This window comes from Xiphias gladius, chromosome 18, assembly GCF_016859285.1.
Source record: "Xiphias gladius isolate SHS-SW01 ecotype Sanya breed wild chromosome 18, ASM1685928v1, whole genome shotgun sequence".
Taxonomy (NCBI): domain Eukaryota; kingdom Metazoa; phylum Chordata; class Actinopteri; order Istiophoriformes; family Xiphiidae; genus Xiphias; species Xiphias gladius.
The window spans coordinates 26,252,064-26,279,560 of record NC_053417.1 but is presented as its reverse complement, the minus strand read 5'-3'; the positions used below and the strand labels follow the sequence as shown (position 1 = coordinate 26,279,560).

At 43.8% G+C, this 27,497-nt stretch overlaps 1 protein-coding gene across 5 annotated transcripts in view; it reads right to left on the bottom strand.

The window, feature by feature from the left end:
- The window catches only part of nckap5l (NCK-associated protein 5-like), a 41,410-nt gene that overhangs the window by 13,310 nt on the left and 603 nt on the right, over positions 1–27,497 (bottom strand). For 3 of the 5 annotated variants that reach the window (XM_040152360.1, XM_040152364.1, XM_040152365.1), the window contains exon 2: positions 7,728–7,813. The gene's annotated coding sequence lies outside the window, so the exon portion shown is untranslated. Of the gene's footprint in view, positions 1–7,727; positions 7,814–10,285; positions 10,586–27,497 lie in introns of those variants that run through there. The other 2 variants (XM_040152361.1, XM_040152362.1) reach the window with 2 other exon arrangements.

The following is a 27,497-nucleotide window of genomic DNA, read 5'->3' as shown; positions in this document are numbered from 1 at the left end:
CAAAATCACGCAGTGTATGCATCGGATTTGGATCAACAACAACTTTGGTGAGATACCAAAAAACAAAAATATATCCTCCATATCCACGGCTGAGGAGCGGTAACATCAAGACACTGACAAGAAAACATTAACCGGGACTAGAAAACCCCCACCAAGGCCAAAGTCAAACAACGCACACCAGACTTCAGAGGAAAAAAAATTCAAATCATAGCAAATGATATGGATCCACCCCAGAATTTAATGGGTTCGTCCCTGGCCCGTGCCCCACCCCTCCACAAGGTTCGGTGCAAATCGGTCCAGTAGTTTTTGCACTGGGCTAGGAGTGAATCATTCATTCTTTAGTCAAAAAAAAAAAAAAAATGCTGAGGTTAGTGGTTAATTTCCCAGAGTCTAGGGTGACATCTTTTAAGGTCTAATTTTGTCCCGAGCAACAATCCAGAACACAAAGGAATTCAGTTTACAATGATACTAAACAGGAAAAAGCAGCAAATCCTCACGTATTTAGAGAAAGGGAAGAGTGAATGTTCTGCACATTTGCTTCATAACTGACTCAATCCATGATCAAAATTGTTTACAATTACATTTTCTGTCCATCGACTGATGCGTTTCAGCCGGTTGCTGACTGTGTTTGACTGGTCCCGCTGCAGCAAACCTCACCCATCTGTTTTTTTCCGAGCAAAAACCAAAACAAACACTGGAGACACCAGTTAACTGAGGTCTGCTTCACATCAGACACTGTTCTCATCTGCAAGAGTGACGGTAATGTTTTTACCACCATTACACTCTGCTTATACTCTGTTTATCCGACAGCCACACGATTTCGTTTGAGCACTGCTTCAGAGTTTGGGCTTCAACACGCAACACAAATATGGACCAGGCTAAGACGTCCGCGCTGCAGAGCCCGTCGCCGATTCTGCACCACAGTACATGCTGTACATTGAGGATTACTGAGCAGACGGATTAATCCAACCGCCCCGCATTGTTTCGGATACGCATCGTTTCAGACTGTGTAGAACGATAAGCCTTTGTGTCCATATTTCTCTGCTTTAGGTCTGCGGCTTCAACAAAACCACAGATCAAACTGCAGCACCACGCTGAGCTCACAGGCTGCCTGAGACTGTGAGTGTGGTGCACTGCGGGGCTTATGGCTGAGGACCAGTCTAGTAGGCATGGATCCAGGTGTGGCTCACTGTGTGTGTGTGTGTGTGTGTGTGTGTCTGTGTGTGTGCGTGCGCGCGTAAGGCCACAAGGGGAAGTAGATGTGTTGACGTGGACCCAGATCCAACCGTCACATCTTAAGGAGTCATTAGAGCGGATGAGACGAGCCTGATTCTGTGGCCAGAGGCCAATCAGGAACTGGCACAGTTTCCAGCAAGTGTTAAACCTGACGTGGACAGGTCACACACACACACACACACACACACACACACACACACACACACACACACACACACACACACACACACACACACACACACACACACAGAAAACACGCAGACAATTGTGTGCACATAAATGCACACAGAAACATTCAGATATTTATGGGACTCGATATCCAACTTCAATACTTTTTCATGTACCAACCAAAATGAGTCTGAAAGTACAATATTTTACTGGTTTAAAACCTTTTTTTTTTTTTTTAAATTGTATTTTGTGCATTTTCTTTAGGCAAAGTTCTTATACAGCTGCTTTAGACCAAACTGAAGGGTTAGCACTTTACTTTGACCCATTTACCATTTATGAGAAGTATATAAACACTTAATAAAACGATTTATAATGTTATAGCCTTACAATTTAGTTTTAAGCAGCTGTAAGTCTTAATTTAGGTAACTGTCAACAACTTTAACTCCTCCTGTGAGCAGCCATAAGTGGAGGCTGGTGTATAAACAGATGATGAATGATAATGTAGTAAAACAGTTGACGTTGAAAATACTGCACGGTAAGAAACACTTAAAAATATCAATACATCTGCGTACAACAGCATTATATTGTTATATAAACCATTTATTTAGGTTTGACATATTTTCTTAAAGGATAAGTCTGGAGATATTCTGTTACTGTCAACAAATCCCATGAAAAGACCAAAACCAACAATCTAACGACTACTGTATCTGTGTATCCAGAGCCTGATATATGTTATTCCTCTGCGCCATAGAGCTCCATCATTCATCGTCCAGAAACTACAAAAAAAACAAAAAAACAAAACATCAATGAGCCACATCTTCCTGTATTACTATGAACACAAACACACAGACACGGTTTATTTTGACTCAATCCCGCACAGCATCGCGCCGCTGCTGGAAACAGTCACTAGAGCACCGAAAAGTGTATTAATCCACAGCTGAAAATAGTCCCAAAACAAATGATCTATTTACTTCTGCTTGAGTAACGTTTGTTTAAAACCACAGTGCCCGGCTGTTTCAGGAAATTATTTAGCTTTGTCTAAGACACCGAAGCGTTTTTAAACCCGCATCTACTGATTTTTTCGGCCACTTGGGGTGAGCAGAAATAAGATGTAAACGAATCACTGACGCATCGTCACCAAGCTGATATGGTTACTCATTCGCGATCAGTTGCTCACAAATCCAGCTGTTACAGAACGAGATTACTCATTTGGAGTTGTGCTTCTGAACATACTGAAGATCGCCAGTCCAATATTCACTCTGTTTTTGGTCTCCACCAACCGCTGAGGGAAACATCTGGCTCTCTAGCTGCACCGTGCGCCACAGAGTTTGTCAGTTTGCCTTTTATTGCCGAGCAGAAGTGGTTTTACCAGAGCTTTCTTTTTTTTCGCTGAAGCAGCTGCCCTGCTGCAGCTGGAAGTGGCACTAAAAGAGAACTAAAACAGTAAAGGTGCAGCCCGTAAAACCAAAACCATGAGCTCACAGACGCTGAAAAGCTCTGTAGAGCCGAGGAGAACTGCACAGTTGGGTGATCATTCTTTGTGGGTTCATTACTACAAGTGACCCCTTTCACATACATGCGGTCACATGAGCCATTGTTAATATAAGAAATACTTATTATAGCTGCTTTAAAGATTTACGTTCTCAGTGGGAATGAATGGGCTCGGGGCTGAGAGCCACAGGGAAGGGAAGTTGGAAAATACCGAGAAACAGACCAACACATTGTTAGTTTTTTTTTTCATAGGATGTGCAGACCAGAACAAAAGTACAGAAAAATGCTAAACTTATCCTTTGAATTGAAGTGTGAAGCAAAAGCTGCAACAGTTGATTAATCGACTGGTCGACCATCAGAAAATTTACCTGAAACTATTCTGATAACCGATCCATCATTTTCAAGTCATTTTTCAAGCACAAAAACAACAAACCTTCACTGGCTCCAGCTTCTCGATGTGGAAGTGAGCTTTTATTCCTCGTTCTACATTATAGTAAACTATCTGGGCTAAAGATAAACAAGACAGTTTCTATAGTTTTTTTTTAATTTTTTTTAATAGACCACATAATTAATTGATCAGTCAAGAGAATAATCAGCAGATTAATCTATAATGAAAATGGTCGTTAGTCACAGCCCTCGTGTGAAGTGTCATAAAATGCATCATTTCATTTTGATTCAGAAACTCAGGTCCTCCTATTGCCAGTGGTATTGAAAAAACAAAAAAAAACAAAAACACAATAACACAATAACGCACACACACAGAATAAAACCCACTACTGGGAAATGTTCAATAGCCTCTAATAGTTTCATAAGAAATCAGTAAAGACCTGCCGGGCTTCGTGTAACCAGAGCTGCTTGCCAAGCGTTTACAGGAAGATTATCGAACACGGTGGGCCTGTGGGCCGTGAACTCTGACTGACAAAGCTAAGCAGCAGCGTCCACAGTGTAGGGTGCTTATTGAGCCGCGACTGACCGCGCACGGCCAAACCTACACGTATAATGGCAAGCGATCAATGCAGCCCATCTAAGAACGGAAGCAGATATTAGCCGTCCATTTGACCTCAGGTGCAGGAATGATACCGAGTAGTTATAAATACCAGCACTCCTCGTCGCTAATGCACATCGAGGCTCCGGGCAGCAGGGCTGAGAAACACGCACACGTCTCCCTGTGTTTGCGAACATTCACATGGAAATTACAGCGTGGACCAAAAGACAACAAAAGTGATTCTAAATATAACATGAAAATGTGGCTCTGCCGCCGCCGCCGCTGTGGTTTTCTTTTGATGTGCAGAGTTAAACGTCACAAGCCTCAGTGAAAACGCCACTAGAAAGAAGAATCTTTTAAAACAATTTTTGTCCTGTTTATCCAGAATCAAACAGGCCCCTCAAAAAACAACCGCTGGGTCTAAGCCCTATCGACGCCCGATCAAAGAACCGATCAACTGACTGCTGCTGCGTAATGACCCACCCAGACCTCTCAGATCATCTAGGGCAGGTCTGCTCACTGTTCCCAGAGTCAAAACTAAACATGAACAGGCAGCGTTCAGTCTTTAATGCACCACGTATCCGGAACAAACTCCCAGAAAACTTGAGGTCTGCTCCAACTCTCTGTTCTTTTAAATTTGGGCTTTAGACTTCTCGGTTTGCCACTGCCTTTAATTAAATTAAATTTGGGACTATTCGTTCATATCTTGCACTGCTGTGCAGCTGCGCAGTCATTCTAATTCTCCTGTTTTATCTGTTTTATTCGATTGGAGCTCATTTTTATCTTCTATTTTATTTTACTCATTTTAAATTGTATTTGTATGGTTTGAAACAATTTGTTTAAAAAGCGTGTTTATTTAGAAAGTTGCAGCACAGCTTCCTGTTAAATATATACCTGTTTAAAATATACCGGAATGTTCCTTTAATGCCTTTTTGTGTCTTATGTAAAGCACTGAATTGCCTCGTTGTTGAAAAGTAATATAAAAATAAACTTGCCTTGCCTTAAAGCATTTGAAACCCATGGTTTAAAATCATTAGACACGTAATTTATAACTTTAAATACTCATAACTAAATGTGTGATTAAATTTTTTGGAGAAAAAAAAAAAATCCTTGGGTAATTATTAATAAAGAGTTTAACACTCAAAAACCAACCTGCTTCATCAGGACTGTGTGGGTGTGGTTTGATCTAGGGCTGCAACTGACGATTATTTTCATCGCCAATTAATCTTCTGATCATTTCCTCAATCAACACATTAATCGTCTTGTCTGGAAAAATGTAAAATCATAGTGAAGAAAGCCTGCTTTAAATTTCCCACAGTCCGGGAGGACATCTTGAAATGATCGGCTTTGTGCAGCCAAGACTTCACAAGCCAAAGATGCTCAGTTTACTGTCGTAAACGAAAAAGAACTGCAACAAATGCTCACGTTTGAGAGGCTGGAGCCAGACAACGTTTGAAAAATGACTGAAATGATTAATTAGCAAAAAACAGTTGCAGATGAATGTCCTGTGAACCAACTACTCAACTAATATACTAAACGTTGCAGCTCTAATTTATGTCTTGTGTTCTTTTTTAAAAATGCCTTGTCTTAATGCCTTTTTACGTCCTTGAATCGCCTTGTTGTTGAAGGGTGCCACACACGTAAACTCGCCCTGCCTTCAAGTCTGAATCAATTCCTCTGGAAACACAGAGAGGTGAAAGGAGAGCGCATAAACCGGGGGAGGGAGAAAAAGCTGCCGGCTGCTTTGTAAACTGCAGTATTGTCATCACGATGGTGACTGTGACTGGCCTGAAACTGTGCACACAGAGGCTCATTGACGGGGGCAAGAGGAGAGGCTGAGTGTGTCCCAGCGGGGCCGCTGTGCCGGGGAGCTCTCTCCACTGAGCTCGGCTCGCAGACTTACAGCCGCTGGTGCCGTCAGAGCCCGACAGAGAGAAGCCACGGGGGGAATACAAAGGGAGTTAATGATCCTGCTCTGCGCGCTGCACCGCTGAGTGGCCGCGCTGCCTGTGGAGGGGAATTCGCCACTGATACCACACTCGTACCACACCTTCTGAAATATGAGAATTTACTGCTTTTCGTTGTGATATTTTATAGCAAACTGAAGATTTGGGGGGGTTTTGGACTGATGGTTGGACAAAGCAAGACATTTCAAGACGTCACCTTGGACTGTGGGAAATTATAACGGGCATTTTTCACGACTGTCTGACTCCTAATAGACCAAACGCAAATAATCTGACCTTTAATGAATAATGAACGTAATCATTAGTCGCAGCCCTGCTCTTGAGACGAGTGCTAAGTGTCGTAATGAGTCTAATATTTCCCCCCAACCACTGTGCGTGCACGGTAACAAACATAACAACCATCTTCGTCCTACGGAACATGTGCAATGACTGAGCGATAAAAAAGGTTCTGTTGTTTCTCTGACTGTAACAATCACGAGGTAAACCAGAGAACAGCAGCAAGGCTGCTGCAATTAATGATAAAATAAAGGAAGAGGGCAGGAAGAGCCAACCGATAAGAGTGGAGGTCAAAGTCAGCACAGAGATTTCTTTACTTTGGTCTTTGAAAACCCACCTTTCTCAAAAACACAGCCGCTAACTCTGACATTGCCAAGTGTAAACAAAGCGCGGCGAGGCACCGCGCTAGCAGCTTAGGCTTCCCACCACTGAACAAAACAGAGAGGATCGTGTGTTCGCCTCCGAGCTGAGCGAGCGAGCGTGCGTGCGGTGCCCTCGTTCTTCCTAAAAGGAGTCCAACGGATACCTGTGCAGGATGAATGTGAGCTGCGGGGACAGTGGTGTGCTTTCATCGGCGGACAAGTAAAGTGCACCTTGACACCAGAGGGAAAACCGACACGTCGCCCGCGGTGACCCCTTTAAAACACATCGCCCGGCAGCGACCGCCGCCAAGGTCGGCTTCACTTTTGATGGGTGTGGACCGCCGACACGTTTCTACCAACGAGCCCGAGTGCACGGAAGAAAATAGACAGGGAAAGTTCCACCAGAGGGAAGTCAACGGGTCCTTCTTCTTTACTGTGGTCAGTTCACGAGGCCCGATTCTCACGACAAACTACAGCTGGAACGCCTGGATCGATTGATCGACAGAAAATTTAAAATCGGAAACCGCTTTGATAACCAATTCATCACAAGCAAACCGAAAGCGTTCCACACATCCTCTGGTCCCTGTTGTGAGGATTTAAGGATTTTCTGAGTGTCTTTGGGTTTTGGACAAAGCAGGCGATTTAGAGCTGAAATGACAACACGAGCGACAGAAGGTTAATTGTTTGAGGCAAGAGAAAAAAAAAGAAGAAAAAAGAAGAAGGAGAAGAAATAAAAGCCGCACAGTTGTTGGTTCCAGCTTCTCAAAATGTACGGATTTGCTGGTTCTTCTCAGATTTATAATCACTGCAAATTAAATATCTTTGGGTTTTGGACTGTTGGTCGGACGGAACAAGAAACCTGAAGATGCCACCTTGGTCTTAGTTAATTGGTGTCGGGGAGTTTTCATTGCTGTCTGACGCTTTATGGACTAAACAAAAGCTGATTAATCGAGAAAACGATTGGCTGGTTAATCAGTGTTGATGAAAAATCATTAATCGCAGTCATAAAATCATTTTGATAACATCGTCTTGTGTTTTTTGGGAATTGTGATGGAAATTTTTCTTTATTTTCCATCATTTTTTAGACCAAACAATTAATCGATTCATCAAAAAAGTATTCTGACGATCAAAACAGCAACGAAAATAATCATTAGTTGCAGCCCTAGTGAACTGATAGGTTAAAAAAAAAATAAAAAAGCTAATTTCCCAAATGACCACATGACGAACACACACCAACACACTCACCTGTGGTTTCAGCTCTCCTTATGATGCTTGGAGGGGAGTCAGTCTCCTGTCAGGCACCTCTGTCTCCCAACAACAGAACCAAGGAGCTGAGGAAGAGGAAACACATGGACGCATTTTAATTCATAAACTCCCAGCATCCTCCTTCTCCACTTGAAAAACCTCCTGACATCTCTGCCAGTCCTTTGTGTGTCTCTGTGAGTCATCATGAAACCATAAGATTTGGCCGTGCGCGATGAGAGATCCCGAAGAGTCTGATGGCGGGAGTTTTGCGTCAGGGCGGGGGGGTCACCTCCGCGGTGGGCTGCGGCGGGCAAAGGCTGCAGGTTTCCTCCGCTCTGCGAGTGAACAGGAAACCGGGAGGAGAGGAAGACGCTCCATTGCCCTCGGGAGGCGCCAGCCATGCCAAGACCAAGATCCCCCGCTCCTCTACCTCGCTCTCCTCCTCTCATCTTCCCTTTCATCTCTGAGTCATTGTATAGTGTAATTAAAGAAAGATGGATGAATAATTCAGCAGACGCGGCGTTTAAGAACTCCCGCTTTATGTCTTTCTGATAAGGCAGGACACACAGAGACTTTACACGCTGACTGCCACACTGTGATTTTTTTTTTGTGTTTTAGTCTGATGTGGGATTCCCCCATTAACTGAGTTCCCTGTTAATTATGTTCACTTTCTTTTATAACCTAAATGGGACGCCCTGTCTGCTGCTGCGCCTCCTCAGTCGGCGTTTCATCTGATCACTCCGGATATATTTAGGCACCGAGCTGCAGCTTTAACTCTTCACTTCCAGAATCACTTATGTAGGGTAGCTGGCCCTGATCCTGTTAGATCTTGTCAAACTGAAATGGGATTAGAGGTGTTGAGCATCTGCCCTCTCAATCTGGGTTTTAATAGAGCGAGAGCAGATCATCTAGTCTGGCCGTGTCCTCCCTGGTACACCTGGTACTGGGGGGGGGGGAACAAACAAAAACAAAACAAATACACACACACACACCGTGATTTGTGATCCATGTCATGAAGCAAGATCACAAAGACCGCAGATCACAGTGGCCTAAAAAAAAACAAACAAAAACGAACAAGCACAAGGGACCTCGACGATTTCACATCACCTGTATTTATTTTACTTTGATTTTCGATGGCTGGATGTTGAGAAAATGATGAAATGTAGAGCGAATCAAACTCATGTTTTCAAATAGCTTTTGGTGAGATACTGCAGATGAGGGAGGATGAGTAGAAGAGATTCATGGAATGAGGGCAAGGCTGGGGAAGAAAAAGAAAAAAAAAAAAAAAAAGAAAATTCAAAGGCGACTTAGCCGAAGCCGAGAGAAGAAATGCACAAAAGCTTCTTAAATCATGTCAGTCGCACCCTTGGGGATTTGGCATAGGCAAGGCCGTCTCAGGATATGTCAAACGCCACCTTTCCATCTGCCAATCTGGAACGGCACAGATTGAAGTTCTTGTTGTGTAGGCAAAGTGTGCAGGCGGGAGATGTAAACAATGTGACAATAACCTAAATCCTCACGTGATGGAATTAAACAAGCTCGGTGAAGACTTGAACCCCCCCCCCCTTGAAAAAATATAGGCCAAAGTCAATTTTATCGCAGACACATCACCACACAATTGTCTGCATCATTAATGCAGATGCAGATAAATATCAAAGAGGCAGCGAGATGTGGGTGAGACAGACTCAGGCTGGCAGGCTCCCTTGGTGCTGCTTCCTGTCTGATGTTTGGCTATATGAACCGAGACGAATCGTACACAAGCAATATTTGGGATGAGGAGCTGAGGCAGTGGAGAGGAGGTGGGGGAGGGGACGGAGGAGGGGGAGCTCCCTTCCCAAAAGGCCTGAAAGGTTGGACGTGCGCCATGTACGGCTGAGAGCAATCAAACAGAACGCGGGGATCCTTCATAAATCCCTGCCAGGCAACCTCCACACCCAGGAAACACATCACGGGGCCTCCATCTCTGATACAACACAAACTGTGTTTCTGTTTTAACACACACACACACACACACACTCAACCTCAAACAACATTTCGGCTGCGCCAGCCACCACCAACGTGCACATTTGGCAGATTTATGACACTTTGTTGGTCACAACCAAAAGAATCCTGCATGACTCCTGCGTTGGTTCAGCGAAAATAAAAACGTCACTGCGAGGTAACAGGGCTGAGTTTGCCGCAACATGCTCCTACAATGTAAGCTAGCCCACTGATATTAATGCTAACCTAAACACACACACACACACACACACACCCACACACACACAGCACAATCCAGACCTGCCCTAAGATTTATTATGTCCATTCGTATCGAGTAAACACCCTAAAACCAAACAAAACGCGTTCCCTCACTGTCGCGTCACTTAATCCCAAAAGAAGTAAAAATCCGCTTCAGTTTGACACAGAAACACCATCACAACAGGCAGACAGAGCAAGAGGCCCAGAAAACAGCATGTCAGCTGTAAAACAACAACAAAAAAGAATCAGTACTTACACATCTACAAAATTCCTCCCCACCCCAACCCCCACCCCGAGCAGAAAATTTTGGGTCAGCTCACCTTCCTCCTGCCGCCTTTTTAGTCATCCAGTCAGCGCATCTGAGATCTCCTCACAGCATAATGAAATGTAAGGCAACAGAAGGTAAAAAAAAAGAAAGAAAAAAAAGGAGAGAGCAACAGAGAGGCCACAACCTTACATTTCTGTTTTCCGGCTGCGGAGGAGATTATTATTTTCCCCCAGTTAAAAGTGCCGTCACCCTCTGAGCGTGGCGAGGAAGCCGGTTTCCTCTACGCTACAGCTAGAAAAGGCCCGTCCTTGGGCATGTGCATTGTGTGTGTGTGCCTGTGCTGTCTGCAGAGGCTGCCATGTCTCCCATTGTTCCAGGGCGAGTGAGGCAGGCTTCCTACCCCAATAGACCCTGCCTACTACAACAGCTGTGAACCAGCCCCCACCTCTCTGCCGCTCTCCCTCTCCCCTCCTCCTACAACTCCTGCCTCTCTGCCTGCCTGTACTGCTGCTGCTGCCGCTGCCGCTGCTGCTGCTGCTGCTGCCGGTGCTGGTGGTGCTAAACATTAACCCTGCAGCTGCCGGCTCGGGCCATAAAGAGGGGGAGAGGGGGGGTTGTGTTTCATGAGAGACCCTACCGCGGAGCGGACAAAGGAACGTAACAGGGAGAGGATATCCGACAGCCGGGCTGAACTGACAGGACTCCTGCACAGAGCCGTTCAGTGCCCTAGAAAGAAAACAGGCTCTGTGCTAAGAGGATTGTCTTTCTCAGTCACACTGGTAATAAGTGTTGGACTGGGTCCTGTGAGACTGCACCGAGGAAAAGAAAAAGTCACTGGAAATCAGAATGAACGCAGTACAGGACGTAGGCACAGTTAAGGGCCGCAGCTAAGAATTATTTTCTTATTTTCCTTTGGTCCATAAAACGCTAAAGAATTGTGAAAATGGCCTTCACGAGTTCGCAGCTTGTGAAGGCCAAGCTGACGTCTCTCAACCAGACGAAATCCAAAGACACCGAGTTGACGATCACAGGTGACAAGTGGTGCTAACAGCCATACATCCGGGGGATAATAGCTTACTGCAGATATATCAGTATCGTTGTATATAATGGCCGATAATTAACAAGAAAGTGCGGCACCGAAACGCCGAAGCAGATCTGAATTCAGTTGGAAACAGTGTCTCAGTTGCATAGTTTGTCCTCCAGAGAGCAGAGAGCAGTAAAATGTCCCGCTCGGTATGTTTCTTTATCAGAAAAAAAAAACCATAATAACAAATAATAATAATAATAATCTGAGGGACCTATATCAACATTGTTTATGTTAAAAAAAACTATGATCGAAGCTGGAACTAGTGAATGTTTAGCATGTATTTGCTTGAAATATGAATTTAAACGTGCTTTATTTGAGTTTTCTCTGCCGCCGAACGTGGTTTTCCTGCGTCTTGGAACGGATGGTGGTGGTAGTCGCTAACCTCACGTCTCATTTGAGAGGTAGAGCAAGAAGTCGCACTCTCTCTTCATCCTCTCGCGCTGGAGACCGAGGGCAGACTGGACGCCACGGTGGCTCACCATCGCAAAGTGGTGCTGCGAGACGGGGCTGGGCCGGGGCTAGCTGGCTAGCATGCTAGCTTCAGTGGAAGAAAAGAAGGGATTGAAATAGAAGGAAAACAAGAGTTAACATGAGCGTTGCTGGAGAGTAAAGGAATGAAGTTTGATGCGGATGCTGTTTGCTTATAAGCAAACAGCTGTTAACGCTAACGTTAGCTAGGTAGCGTTGACAAATGCTTACACGCAGCAGCTTTAATGATGAATTGATTATCAAAGTATTTGCCAATTATTTTTCTGTCAATCTGCTTAAAGATTAATCAACTAAATGTTTATTCTTTAGAAAAAAGCCCCAGATAGTTGATAGCTTGATGTGACTTATCGAAATGTCTTGTTTTGTCCGACTAACTGTCTAAAACCCGAGAGATATTGAGCTCACTATCATATAAGACAAGGAAAAGCTGCTAATCTTCTAATCTGAGAACCTGGTATCATCTTGAAAAACGTCTGAAACAATTAATGGTTAATCAGAATATTTTGACGTTAACCGACAATTTGTTCCGACTCTAATACAGTCAGCCTTTCACATACAGCGAGCCGATTCCTGTGAATGAGTATCTGCCTCTCTCCGTTGCTGCCTCGCTGTCTGCGTCGAGTCTAAACCGGTCAGCACAGCGTCTCGGTGTGGTTCATCTCTCCAGGTTTTCACCCCGTGTGACTCATCTTGCTCTCCCTGTTAATGAAGCCACATCATCCTCATACCCCCAGACATACCAGACACACTAAACCGAGTCTGATGACAGAAATGACTGGGCGCCAAGGCAACGGCAACAGGAGGGAGAAAACACGGGTTTCATGACCAGAATGTGGGAGGATAATACAATAAAGCAATAATGGAAGGCAAAACATTGCTGCGATTGCCCCTGCAAACAACTTTTTTTTCTTTTTTTTTAAACGGATCTACATACGTGAGCGACTCCTTTTTTAATTTGACCCTAATTGAGTAGACAAGAGACCTGACCTGAATCGACTTTGCCCCACACCAGACTTCCTATAGTCAAAATCAAGTGCCCCAGGGTGCTCACATGAATGTCAGTTGTTTCAAGCTATTGTCATTCAGATTTGACCAAAACAGTCTAGCCAGTCTGGCCACTATAGAATCGCCCCAGATTCGCGGCAGAATTTCAGTTTCTGTGTCGGAAATGAAAGGAGCCAAACTATGCTTTCAAGATAAATATAAAACAAAAAGACAGTGATGAATCCAGTACGGATAATCAGGGAAAAACCCAAAGACAAACTACTGCATTAAATGCTACCAAAAGGAGCTGAGCTGCCTTGGGAAAACTGCACAGGTCATCATGAATCAACAGCAACAAAGAGAAAAAAAAACCAACAGACGCTGAGCTTCACATCAAAAAATCACCCAGATCAAAAGAGCCTGTGTCCGGTGAGGATTTACTAACACATATGGCATTCCTTCCCAGTCTGTCCTCACGGCCGAGCCTCTAATCTGTGTCCACCTAGTGGCTGAGACGGAGAGAGAACCTGCATGTGATCGTGACCGCTTCAACTAGAACTCATTTTGAAAGACAGGATCGCAGACTTTCGATTCTGCCCTTTCAGTGTAAGAGACAGGTGGATAAAATCTACAGTCCCTGTTCTGGGCGTTTCCCCCCTGGATGAAACTTTAGATAAACTTCATTATAAAATACATTAAAGATAAACTCCAAAGTTTATCAGAAGTTAACGCGAGGCTTCAGCTGTCGGAGCTAAATACAGCTTTTTTATTAGAAAAGTCCCTCTTTGTTGCTGTTAATATCCCAAAACCCACAAAAAAAACAAAACAAAAAAAAAAGCTAAAATATCACAAAAAAGTTTTCATGTTTGGTTGAGGTGGAAAAGTTGGTGTATCGATAAAAACAAAATGCGACCAAGTGCGATGGGAACAGACTAAATGACGACGTACGTGAAGCGTGCGACTTAATCGCCACTCGTGCCTCCACCGAAGACACGAAACCGTCGGCTCTTCCGTCGCATGACAGTCGAGGAAGGACACTCACATTAATTCACGTTTTCTTTTGCTGAACGGGAATTTCCTATAAAATGCATTCTTAACCCGGCTTGAAACTCGACTACTGTATCGGGCAGGGTTGAGGCTCGACAGCATTTTGATTGGATCCGAACCCAGCACCAAATCCACCAATCAAAAGACTTAAATAAAATGTCCAAAGTTATTGGTCCAAAAAAAAAAAAAAAGAAACAAAAAATTCTTTCATATAGTGAAATTAACAATACAAATATAAAATGTACGACAAAATTATTGTCGTCCTTTTTTAAAAATTATATCTTCAAAAAAAAGAATAAACAAGTAAGAATCAACTGTATAAAAGGCATAAAAGCATAAAAAGGGTGCTGAGAGAATCAGAACATAAACATTATGTTAAAAAAAAACAACAATTTGTGAGGCTACAAGGCAACCGCCAAAGATCTTGAAATCCCTGTTTCAACAGTTTGTGATGTTACCAGGAAGTTTCACGGTCGTAAAAGTGTCAAGACGCTTCCAGGACGTGGCGCTAAGAAGGAAGTCAAGGAGAAGTCTGCGAAGGTCGATGCGGTTTGTGGACAAAAAACACCACGCCAGACATCTAAAGAGCTTCAGGCCGACTCGGAGCAATCTGGAGCGGTGGTTTTCAGCCCGTACCGTACGGCATCACACTAAACCAAGTAGGGCTCCATGGGCGAAGGCCAAGGAGGGCGCCACTATTGAAAAGCACAAAAAGGAAAGAATAATGTTCGCAAGAACTTTCCTGGATAAGCCGAAGTCTCTCTGGGATAACGTTCTGTGGACAGATGAAACCACAGTAGAGCTCTTTGGGAAGGAAGTTTGTTCAGTCTGTTGATAGGTGACGAAATTAGGCCCATAAGGAAAAGAACAGCCCACCTACGACAAAACACGGTGGAGGTTCCATCAACTGCTGCCTCTGGCCCCGGAGGCGCTGAATGTGTCAAAGGACTGATGAAATCAGATGATTACCGAGGCACTTTAGAGCGAAATGTGTTACCCGGTGTCAGGAAACTTGGTTTGAGGGGGAAGGCCTCGGGTCTTTCAGCGGGACAACGACCCAAAGCAAACATCCGTCACCACAAGAGAGCGGTTGAAAAAGGAAAAGATGGACTGTTTTCAACTGGCCAGCAACGAGTCCGGAGCTGAATCGAATAGAAAACCTTTGCAGAGAGCTGAAATCTGCCATTGCAAAAAAGGACTCCTGCAGACTTAAAGGAGCTTGAACGAACAGTAATGGAAGAGCAGCATAAACCACCAGCAGACCGGTGCAAGAAGCTTCTGGGTGGCGACAAGAGACGTTTAGAGGTTGCCATGGCTGCCAAAGGTTCTACTTTCTGCGTTTGTATTATTTCACTATTGTGCAAGTTTTGTTTCTTTTATTTTCTTTTGTGCTCAGTAACCTTGGACATTATTCTGAATATCGTGGCTATAAAATTTTTTTTTTGTTTCATTTCCATTTTTTTCTGAAGATATTCTGAATTATGTGCCAATACTTTTGACCAGGACTCTACGGGCGTGTGAGTAATGCTTTGAGACAGACTTGAAAAAAGTTTAAATCCATCGCTACAACTCACGGGAAGGAATCGACTGGGACGGCAACGCGGCACATAGGCAGTTAACTACTTGGGGAAAAAAAAAAATACTGAATGAAGGCCTGTCAGGGGATCGTCATACCTCTACTGTGTCAGACATTAACGCTCACAGACATCTGTATGGGATGAACGGGACACTGAGGGAGTAGCTTCCCTTCTAAGAGGGTCAAAGGCTGAACGGGCCGACATGACCTGAATGAGAGCCGGTCACATGGTCCCCTGGAGCTAACACAACGGAATGAGGATAACTCTCAACATAAAAGGCCTATTGTCGACCCCCGCTGCCATCCACTTTCCCCCCAGTGAGGATCTTCACCGACTGCTCTCAAAAAAAAAAAAAAAAAAAAACCTCGATGGTAATGTGGACATAAAGAGAGCCAAACATTAGGAATGTCAAGTGGAGATAAAATGTGTCTTAATGGAGGAAAACTTGCCTTTACACTTAAACTCCTACAGGCAAACTGGACACTGACACGTGACCGGCTTTAAATTCGATGCAAACAGCTTGTAATTCAGGACTTGTCACACCATAATCACACTCAACAACAATGACACCTCTTTTTCAGACAAGCAAGTGACATGCATGCAGCTCCTCCTGTGCCGATTTCATGAAGGGCTTTCTTTCTTACGTCGTGAATAACAAATTTAAATCAGCAAAAATGACCTAACATTACCTGGTGGTGGCCTCTCATGCGATAGTTAACTGAATGTCTTTGGGTTTTGGACTTTTGGTCGGACAAAACTAGACATTTAGAGACTTGATCTTGGGTTTTAAGACACAGCAGTGGGCATTTTTGTAGATCAAACAATTAAGCAATTAACCGAAAAAAATTATCGACAGATTAGTCCGTAATGACAAAAAGTACAGCATTTGTTTGAATATTTTTCTTGGCAAAAATAACGTACTTTGCTGGTTCCAGATTTTCTTTAAGGTGCATGTTATTTTGATGAATCGAGAATTTAATCTTCATGTAAAAGTGAGGATTTTCGGCTCTTCAGTTTAATTGTCACATATCATAGTAAAAGTCAACTTTTCACTCTCTTCTGGCATTTTATGGACCAAACAATTAATCAAAAATAATCGTCAGCTGCAGGAGGCCCCCAGTAAAGGTACAGAAAGCAATGACCGTTAGCAGATGGTCCACCTTTACTGTTCGTGGTCAGATGGCGGCTGAAGCGAGGGAAGCGCCAGGGAAATTCTGAATTAAGGGTTGTAAATCAGACTCGTGGGGCACAAACCCCCATTGAGGGGGGAGACAGTTTAATGGGCAGTAATGTGCACAGCTCCATGCGAGGATGGAGAGCTAATCCACCTACAAGAAATGTGACACTCGGGCCGCGGCGAGGAGATGTTGCGGGGTCTCTACAGCTGCGGCTATAAAAACCCCGGTGGTGTCGGCGGAGGCCTCTTGTGTTAATTTGCATGGAGCCTCGGCTTAGTCGGATCTCATTAGCAAGTCAGGAGCTGCAGCCAGTGAGCCGTTATCAACGGCCGCCTCCAGTCTGGATTTGGCGACTGGTGGCTATCTGTGCAACGTACACAGAGCCACGAGAAATTACCGTCACGCACAGAGCTGAATCGGATTAATGGGCAAGAAGTTTCATTATTGATAAGGTGCCGACAAGGTCAAGAAGGAGGGAGCACGTCGAGAGTGGCAATGAGTAGTCGATCAATCGACCAGTCAATCGACAGCTTCAGCTTCTCACGTGTGAAGATTTGCTACCTCCCTTTGTCATATGTGACAGCAAATTAAAAAATCGGTTCGGGCAAAACAAGAAAACTGAAGGCATCTCTGTGGACCTGAGAAACCGCGAATCCTCAATCATTTAACATTTTAAAGACGGAACAACTGATCGAGAAAATAACTGGCAGGTTAATCATTAAAGGAAATCATTTAGTTGCAGCCGGTTTTCATATCAATTTTAAACCACTTTTACTCGTTTTTAAAGCTCGTCATGGTCTTGCTCCTGCTCCAGCCTCTCTGACATTGCCTGCCCCCCCCCCTCAGGTCCTCCGGCACTTTCTGTCTTTTAGTTGTTCCAAAGTGCAGGACAAAAACTTTTAGTGAGGCAGCTTTTAGTGTTTATGCTCCAAGCTGTTGTGGCAGTCAGCCCGAGGATCCGAGAGCAGCTCCAAGTGTTAAAGAGGCAATAATTTAGATTTCTGTGAAAACAATGTATGAAATGACAATGGGGTGAACCTACAGAGGATTATCACCTGATTGTGCAGCTCCCCCCGGCTTTACTGAGCCTCCTGGTGAGTTTCAGCTCATTGTGCGTCCGTGTGACCCACAACTTCACTGTTTCAGTTCACCCTCGCTGCTCCCATAGCATCGTTTTCAGACACAGCAGGCAGCTGATTTCAGAGAAAATGAGCTAAAAACCCACCGCGCACAACCTGCTCGGCAGCAAACAGCCGAGAGACAAAGTTAGAAACCAGCTGCTGAACATAGCGGAGCGTTTAGCAGCTAAGGAGCCAGATGTTTCCCCAAACAACAAGAGTGAACACTGGATACTGGATTCATCAGGTGGTCAGAAATACAACTCTTAACCAGTGACAGTGTTGCTCTTTAACCGCTGGACGCGTAAATAAGCAGCCGTTTGCTGACAGGTTCACCACGTCAGCTTAAGAAGTGATGATGTGTCAGTGCTGGGTTCGCAACCTGCTGCCCCCAAGTTGCCAGAGATCATCGGTTACTGCAGGTTTAAATGTTAATGTGAAACTTAACTGCACACCTTCAGCCTTGCTTTTGATTAGAGCTTTGATTTGATTGGTTTTATCATTGCATTTGCTCACCACTTTTATCTCTCTCATGCATTGGTCTCAAACTGTTTTACTGTTTACTTTTGTGCGGCGTTGTCATCACCCTGTCAGTCATCTGTAAAGCACCTTTCTTACCCATGCACCGAACGATAAGAAAGGTGATATACAAACGCAGGTTTGACTGATTGATTTAAAAAAAAAAATGTGGGGTAAAAATTTTCCAAAGCACTCACTGGTTCTAGCCTCTCAGATATGAATATTTACCGGATGTATTTGCTTTCTGTGGTGTCAAACTCAATACCTTTGGGTGTTGGAGTGTCTCAGCTTGGGCTCTTTTGAAATTGTGACGGCAATTTTCACTATTGTCTGACATTTTATGAGCCAAAAGATTTAGCGATTATTTAGAAAATAATTGTCAGATTAATCGATGCTGTAAAAATAACTTTACCACAGTCTCACTCCAGAGTTAATATGACCTTAATAAATCCCTCGCATGTGGAAGGATTCAAAGTGTGCTCGCCGGTCCATTTCTGCAATCATAAAAGCCCACTAATGAAAACCATTTGTCATAGCCCCTATAAAGGCAGGTTTCATACCACTGTAAATACTCCGCCGAGAGGCAGGGTCCCCCTGCCAACCGGACTACGAGCTGTGTGTCCGGACTGCCTGCCAGAGGAGCAACTGTTGTGCCCAGCTCCGCACTACAGTTCCATGTGTGTCAGCAAACGTCTTTACTACCTGAGTCCTCGGTGAGTCATAATCGCGGCAAACTACTGAACCCTGACATGACTGGAAAGAATGCGAGCGTTGAACAAGACACGCTGCTAAAGGGCCGGACAAGTTAATCCGGGTCATAAGCGGCAATCATGTCCAGGTCTATCAAGCTGCTACATTAGATGGGAGGTTAGTGGGTTATCCCGCCATCTTCGGGCTTAACTCGGGTTTTTGTTTTTTCTTTTTTCTCTCTCCGCCATCACAAACCTGGCTCACCTTCAAACCACGGTAGATCACCGCGGTTAACTGAACTGCAGGGATCAAAAAAACTTGACAAGCGTCGGCTCACTGGGAAAACAGAGCCATGATTCAGACAGGAACCCGACAGGTCACAGTTTGCAATTAAGTTATAGGTATAATGTATTGTTATAAAGTGAAAAATACCCGTCATTTTTCCCTGAAGCCCGGGTTAACAAAATTGGACCGAGAGTCGAAGACGCAAAGGAGCTGAATTTACTGGGAACAGCAGCGAATACTGAAATGCAGAATTAATTTTCTGTCAATCAACTGATCGAGTAAACAACTAATCATTTCAGCTTTGGAACATGGGTTGGCTTCCGGGTGCTGTCTTTTGAGGAAGTAAATAACCTGCCATGTACATTGGGGCGTCAACAGGAGCCCAACAACACGTTATTGTCTCCGGGGCCCCGGAGGAGGTCAATCCGGCCGTGTGTATTTTATATATTTAACCTCGCTCTTTTCGCTGCCGCGGTAACTTCATTTCCTCGTGACGATCATCGTTTTAGCTCCTATGATATTAAATACTCCACCCATGGGTTGGATGGTATTTCTTGTAATTAAAAACTCCTCCTCTGGTGCTCACAGCCGGATTAGTAAACCCGGAGTTAACAGAACCAGTTGATAACCAGCTTGTCCAGAATCGCCAGTGTCAGGCTCAGTGAAGCCACCGAAACCCAGGGAGAGCCAGACTAAATTAAACTCGGTTTGTGATGCACACACTGGGCACGTAAAGACCAGCGAAGCCACCCAAAAGAAGGTATAGGAGGAGCACGAGTGGTTTTGGCGATGGACAGCTTCTCCACATCTGGCCACATCTGGCTGCCAGCCGCCGCCGGCCCGAGCCAGGCGCACTCATCATCCACATCCTTTTCCCAAGGTCTGGCCAAGAGGAAGACCTATTTATGGTACAGAATCAAAGATAATATGGAGGGTTATATATGGAGATCCTTGTTCGAGGCTCCAAACAATCTGCTCTCCATCACACTGACAAACACAAGCTCCATGGGAAGAGCGCTGATGTTTTTCAAGGCGTATAGGTCGGGCCTGTGGGGCGGTTTTGAAACAGGAAGCTCATGAGAATTTCCAAACACTGAAGCACCAGCATTTCAGTAGGCACCTTGTGGGAGAGGGTTTAGGGATTGAAGGGGGTGGGGTCCCTCTGTAACAACTTATTTTAAGACAAATGAAAATAGACTGCAGGGGTGCACAAAGAAACACTGTTCAACGGCCTGAACACTCCCACCGTCGCTGTTATTCTTTATCTACAAACAGTCTTAATCCAAGTTATCACGGGTCATAACTCAAGATACAAATCTAAATTGAGAATCTAACAGATTGTGTCAGCGTAAAAACGGAACCGAATTAGAGCCATTTAATCCTTTAGTGGACCCGGTTCGCCTGAATTGATTGAAGCTACATTCCAGGGCATATTTTCTCTGGCCGGACCGATGAATTGAATGTTTGTTACAGCTGCAGAAGCTAAAGCTGTGTTTGGCCAACTTCAGTGTTTGTATGACCACAGATTCCTCTGTAGGGTGGATTTTGAATGAGTCCTCTGCATTTGGTGGGAGCGCTCTCAGATACTATTAGGATTCCTCCAGCATATTCAATCATGCATATTTCAGAGGCCGTATTTGACACGGCGGGCTGGAGGTGCAGTTTATGCGGAGACGGAGAACAGAAAAGCCAAGGCTCTGGGTTGGTTCTTTGTGACTTCCTCGGCTAATGTTCTCACTGACGTGCATGCAAATAATCCCGACGAGGCTCGAGTCGAAGTGGCTGGGTTCAAAAGGGAGAAGACAAAGGGTTGTGGGGGAACAATGCAGGCGAAGATCATTTCCTTTGATCAAAACATCTGCATTGTGTGCGCCTGAACTGCAGTGATGAGGATGATGATGTCTTGCGGAGCTGTCAGTCAGTCCTCCCCTCCTGCTGTGAGCTCCGCCATATTGCACCAACCCTGTGGATTGACTGATGAATATTTTGCGATGCCGATGCAGACTCCAGAAGCGCCTTTGGTGCATAACCAGCGTAGCCGCAGAACTGCAGTACCTGCACGCATCAGACCGAGGGGCGATAAAGGGCTGAACTGATAAGCTGATAAGGACAGATCCCAGCCCCGGCCTATCTTCAAAGCAGGGCCGTTTATGCAAGGAGGGTGGGTGGGTGGGTGTGGGGCGGGGGAGATAGGCCGACTGCAGGAGGGTCTGACCTGTCTGCGCACCCCTACTAGGCTTCAAACTGACAAAATTATTGTCCCGCTGCTCTTTCCTCCCTCTATAACTGGTGAACTGCGACCTAATAAAGTGATATTTCACAGACGGACTGACCTTGAGGAGTCCGTAAGGTCTTTTGCGCCATAAAACCCGCCGTTTGCCTCAACGTGCCCAAGTCGGGTTCACAACAGACACTGCTACGCGGAGCTGAAACGATTAGCCGAGAAGTTCCAGCCACATAAATGTGAGAATTTGATGCCTCTCTCTTTTTATATCAGTGTAAGCTTAGTGTTTTGGGCTTTTAGACTGTTGGCCAGACTTAACAAGGCGTGTGAAGACATGTCTTTGGACTCCGGGAACTTGCGATTACTGATTTGTTTAGTATTTACTGACATTTCTTAGACTAAACGGGTAATAGAGTAATAAAAAAAATTAACTGTAAATTAATCATTAATTAAATGTATCATCAGTTGCAGCTTTAACACTATGTGCTTTGATTTAGAGCTGCAGCTAACAGTATGAATCTGCTGACTATTTTCTGATTAATCGATTAAACCATTTAGTTCATAAAATGTCAGAGATTAGTGAAAATGTCCGTCGCATTTTCCCGGAGCCAAATCTGACATCCTCAAAATGTTTTTGTTTTGTCCGTCAACAGTCCAAAACCCAAAGATATTCAGTTTACATTCACACAAATCAAAGAGCACATTTGCTTTAGAAACGCCTTGAACGTTGAATCACTACTCAAAATAGTTTAGATAGTTTTCTGTCAATCAACTAATCGACAAATTGTTTCTGCTCTTAATTGGTTGCTTTGTGCAGCCCGAAAGTTCAAAACTCAAAAGAAAAAACAGGAAATTGTCCCAACTGAGAAGCTGGACCTTGGGGATCTTTGGCATTTTTAAGTAAAAAATGTCTCAAATGGTGAATCAGTTAGTAAAGTAGCCGTCGGTTAATTTTGTGACAATCGACTGTGATGAATCGACTCATCGTTTCGCCGTTTTCTTTAATAGTTATGGACAGAATATGGAACAGTTTGTTATTCACCCAGCTGTTTAAAATCTGTGATGTCTTGTGGTGGATTGCAACGCCTAATGATTTAATAACCAAAACCAGTTTAAGAACCAACAGCCAAATTAAACACTTACTCCATGCCACGTTTCCCCTCTATAATAAAGTCTGAGCACCGATTGTGGCGTCTGTGTGAACCGGCTGTAACAAGATGTGGGACACAAAGGCGTGCAGAACATCTGGGAACAATTAGGGGCGAACAGAGCGAGCGAGCACTTATACTGCCCATTACACTTGAATAAGTCACTGGCTCGGCTTTTCATGATGTAATGCGGCACAGCTTGGATATGCAATCTCAAAGTTGCACTGGGACAGGGCTCTCACAAAACTTCAATCGAGCTCAGACACGGGCACACGGACCATAAACGTAATCTAGCGAGCGGAGAGTGGAACCACATTTATCCCCAGATCCCCCTCGGCAGCTCTGAGGTCATTCCTCAGGATGAAATGTTCCTCGTGTTCTTGACCAAACATTGTTCCAAATGTGACACGTTCAGGGACATTTATTCTGAAATACCTTCCCAGCCTCCAGTGCTCACGTTCAAATTCTTAAAGTCACACGAGTCAACTAAAGAAATTCCAACAATTCCACCCAATAAAATAGGTAGACTATGCACGTACAACGCTGCAGGCCGTGCCCTTGTGGTGCACTCCAAGGTCTCCTTCCGCTCAAAAGCATGTTTTGCGTTTTTGTTGCTTCGCGCAGATGTTAGACCGTCAACTGTTCGCAGCGATGCAGAGTTGTTTTTCAATAAAAGGGCTGTCTTCACCTTTCACATCTGCTGAAGGAGGAAAATGTCTCCGAGCTCACCTTAGATCTGAGTTTAAGACGTCCACGTAGGAGCATGACTGTGAAACGTCACAACCAGCTTGGATCCAATCACGGTCCAACATGCACCTTGTTGGGGCGGACTTTTCATTGAAGTAGGAGACATCTTATATATCTAGTAGTTTAACTTTATTACGGCTGCAACTAATGATTATTTTCTTTGTCAATTAATCTGACGATTATTTTCTCATTTAATCGTTTAGTCTATGAAATTTCAGAAAACCTTGACAAACGTCCCTCCCATGTCTTTTTTTTTTGTCTGACCAACAATCACAAAACCAGAGATATTTACGTTTACTGTGACATAAAACAGAGAAAAGCGATAATTCTCACATTTCAGAGGCTGTTAACAGCACGTTTTTTGGGCATTTGTGCTTTAAAAAAACAAACAACCCCCCCACCAATGATTAATTGACTAAAAAAATATTTTAAAATCAATATTATTATTTTTAATAATAATATTATTTTTCTGACAATCGACTAATCAACTAACCGTTGCATCGATAAACTTTTTAGAGATGAATTTTTTTCTGGATTTTTCAAAGAGAGAGAAGGAGTAGATTTTCAGGATTTTTAACTCAATTATTGATTTTTTTTTTGGGGTTGTATCAGACGCACAGTATTTTGTTATTAAAAGCAGATTATTTTACCCTCAAAGCCTGTTCCCTGGAGTTGGGGAGTACTAATGCGTGTGTGTCTTTTGTGTCTCCAGAAAGTCTACATTTCCTCAAGTGATGTCACTTGAGTCAGCGTCGGTTGGGGGCTGAAGACTACAAATAAAACCAAAAAAATAAAAATAAAAATCTGGGGGTATGGAGTTAGAAAGAAGAGAGTCGACCAGACCTCTGTAGCCTGCCCCTCATCTCTGCCTAAGGGCTCGAGGCTACATCAGCTGCTACTAGGATAACGCACCCAAATCTCTGGACAAAGTGTCAATGGCCGATTTGCATCGTGGGTAACGTAGGCGCCAGGTTTTCACGAGGAAGAACAGTTCGAGGAATAAAAAAAAGGCAATGAATCTGGTTCTGCTTCAATCGATTCTGGTCCTTTTATCGTTTATACTGTCCATTATATGTCCGACGATGTTATAGCTAAATGTGCTAAATCAGTGGAGGGCTCCTTTAAAACGTTTCTGGAAGGGGGCATTTAAGTTTAGGGGGTCGAAAGGGTTTTTTTTCTGAATGACCTCTCAAATGCTAGAAAGTTGATCAAATCCCCCTTGCCTCGATCCTTTTCACTTTGTTTTTCAGGAAACTGGTCCATCACTTGGTTCCAGTAATGGAGTCACGGTTTCCGTCTTTGTGCCACTAAACCTACAAGGATTTCTGACATGATTTGACGACATTTGTCTCCACTTGCCAAAAACAGCAAACTGGAACATTACATCAGCGGTCACGGGGGGATATGCAATTTCTTTTCAAAGCCAAATCGGGAAAATGCTGCCGGCAAACACTGAAAGATTCATTGAGCATTTCATTGGAGATCTTCACTGAGACTTCAAATACTTTACAGGCCAAATTCTGGCCATCACTCGGAGCCTGTAATTCAAAAGAGTTAAAAACAATCCCTCCGCCCTTATTTCTTCTGACCTAAAGTTTGTTCTTTGTTAACAAAACGATGAAACAATGTTATGAGTGTATATCTGGCCTTAAACCAACAGGCACAGATGATTAAGCACGGATGTTTTTCCCCCGCAAAAATATCTGAGATGTTTTGAATCTTGCTTTATCTCTGAATAGCCCTGTGAGATATGAAGATTACTGGCACGTTTTATTGCCAATAAAAATCCTTCAAAATGTGAAAAACAAGCAAGAAACGATCCACTCCTCTCGACTAGAAGGCCATTCAGAAAATGGGGAGCGTATCACATTTACTGAAAAGCAGCGCCGCTAAAAAAGGTGCTAAATGTAAGTATTTTAGTTTAAAAACATTTAAAAAAAAGATAGAAGAAGATGACTAAAAGTATCAGCATGGAGGGGCAAGAGACCACGTTTGGTGGCAAAGAAAAAGAGGAGGGACAGAAGTAGAAGCAAAACAAGAGACAACACGGGCGTTGCTTTCCACTGCTGGAGGCGGGCGGCTCTTGGCGAGTGGAGGAAAGAACCTTGATGCCGAACTCGCAACGTTTCTTCCAGACTGGTAAGTAAACAGCTGTCAGTGCTAATGTAGCGATAGCGAAAACCTACATATAGCACCTTTAACGTATGAGCCAATAACACGAATGTGCTGCCAACACAGCTCCGAGTAAGTGTCTGTACTGGACAATGTGGACACCGATCAAATTGACCACAAACCATTTTTATAGCGGATTAATCGTGTGTCGTTTTTCAAGCAAAAATGCTAAACACCCCCTTGATCCAGCTTCTTAACTGTGAAGATCAGCCGTGTTTCTTTGCCTTTTGTGATCCTAAAGTGACTGTATTTAGGTTTGGTCAGACAACACAAGCTATCTGAAGCTATCAACTTGGGCTTTAGGAAGCCGCGACAGACTTTTTTTCACAGCTTTCAGACATTTTATAGATCAAATGATTTAACCGATAAATCAATAATGACACGAGTCATTCATTGCAGCCGTAAACCCTGTATTAGTTTGGTGCTACTCTGGCGAAAAATCAGCCTGTCAACTTGGGTAAATCTGCAGTCTTGGTTTACAAGTCTCGCATGTGGATGGAAACCTGCCTAAAGACTGTTTCCACTTCCTTTTCCACCCTCGTTGTGGTGTTTGCTCCCTGACACTATTTGAGACTGGTTCTGGACTGGTTCTGGATTTTTGAGGTGATACTGAAATCGATATTTGGAACTTTAAATTTTTTTTTATTTTTATTTTTTAACAGTTTCACAGTGTAAACACCAACTTGTCAGTGCCCTCTAGTGGACAAACTGTGCAATGCTTCTAACCTCCCCTCAAAATCTAATTCGGCAAACCGCAATTTCTTCCTACTTATTGGCCAACACCTCCACCAATACTGATATATCCTCAATGAGCTGATACAGGCTAATATGTGACCTGGCCGATATCGGTCCAGCTCTGCTTACAGGCATCACATTAGGCGAGTTTCAATCCAAAACGTAATTTCCAGCAAATCGGCAAAAGAAAATGCAAATTAATGTGTGTTTCCATCCACTATTTCTTTCTAGCAATACATCAGTTTCAGCCTCCTTTTTTTTTTTTGCAGTATTATGACTTTTTTTTTTCTTCTTTAAAAAATTGTTTTATAGCATTTCCACTCAGATTTGTATTTAATGCACAAATTGAAAATGAACATAAAAACAGGTGGACGGTGGACACACTCATTGTGAAAATATATATATATATATATTATATGCCAACCCCCCCTCCTCCAAAAAAGAAGAAAAAAATCCATAATCAATGAATAAGCCAATATTTCTGATTTTGAAAGTTTAACTGCTGGACACAAGATGTGTCCTCCTTCGACGAAAAGTGCCCTGGCAGTTTCGAGTTGCATGCTGGATGACGACTGCCTCCGGTTTAGCCCTGATGTCAGAAAACATTGACAAAACCGGGATTTCAAGGTGAGCACAGAGAAACTTTCCTCCTTTCAGCAGGTAAATGGAAAACCAAATATTCTGCACAGTGAAGTTCAAACATCCAAGTAAAGTAATAATAATAATAAAAAACACATTTTTTAGATGGGGGGTGGGGGGGGCTGCAGACCTGTGATGCAGTGCTTGATCAAGGTACACTATGGTTAGTTTTTTTAGTTAATTCTCCTTAAAAATGGCCCAAACTTCATATTACATAAGCCAGGGCGGTTTATCCTCCACTACCTCCCTGCTGCAGACCAACGCACACCTGAATTCATCCTCTAACATTATCACCGTGAGGCTGGTCCGGTGGCAACTCAAGCCCGGTGGTTGTGGAGTATCACCGTCTCCAGTCACAGCCAGGATTTTTTTTTTTTTCTTTTTCTTGTAATAAACAGAGGCTGCCTGCAATGAGTCGCAGTTTCTTCCCTCCTCTCTGCATCGGCAGGATATGTCAAACAAACAAACAAACAAACAAAGACACAAACAAGAAAACCAAAAACGGACCATTAAACACTCGGGACCCAGATGACAGTTCCTTTTCCATGTTTCAAGCCTGAAAAAACGAGGCCGAAGCTGCGACAGGATGTATTTTTCAGCCGCCGTGTGCTGCGGCTGGAACCAG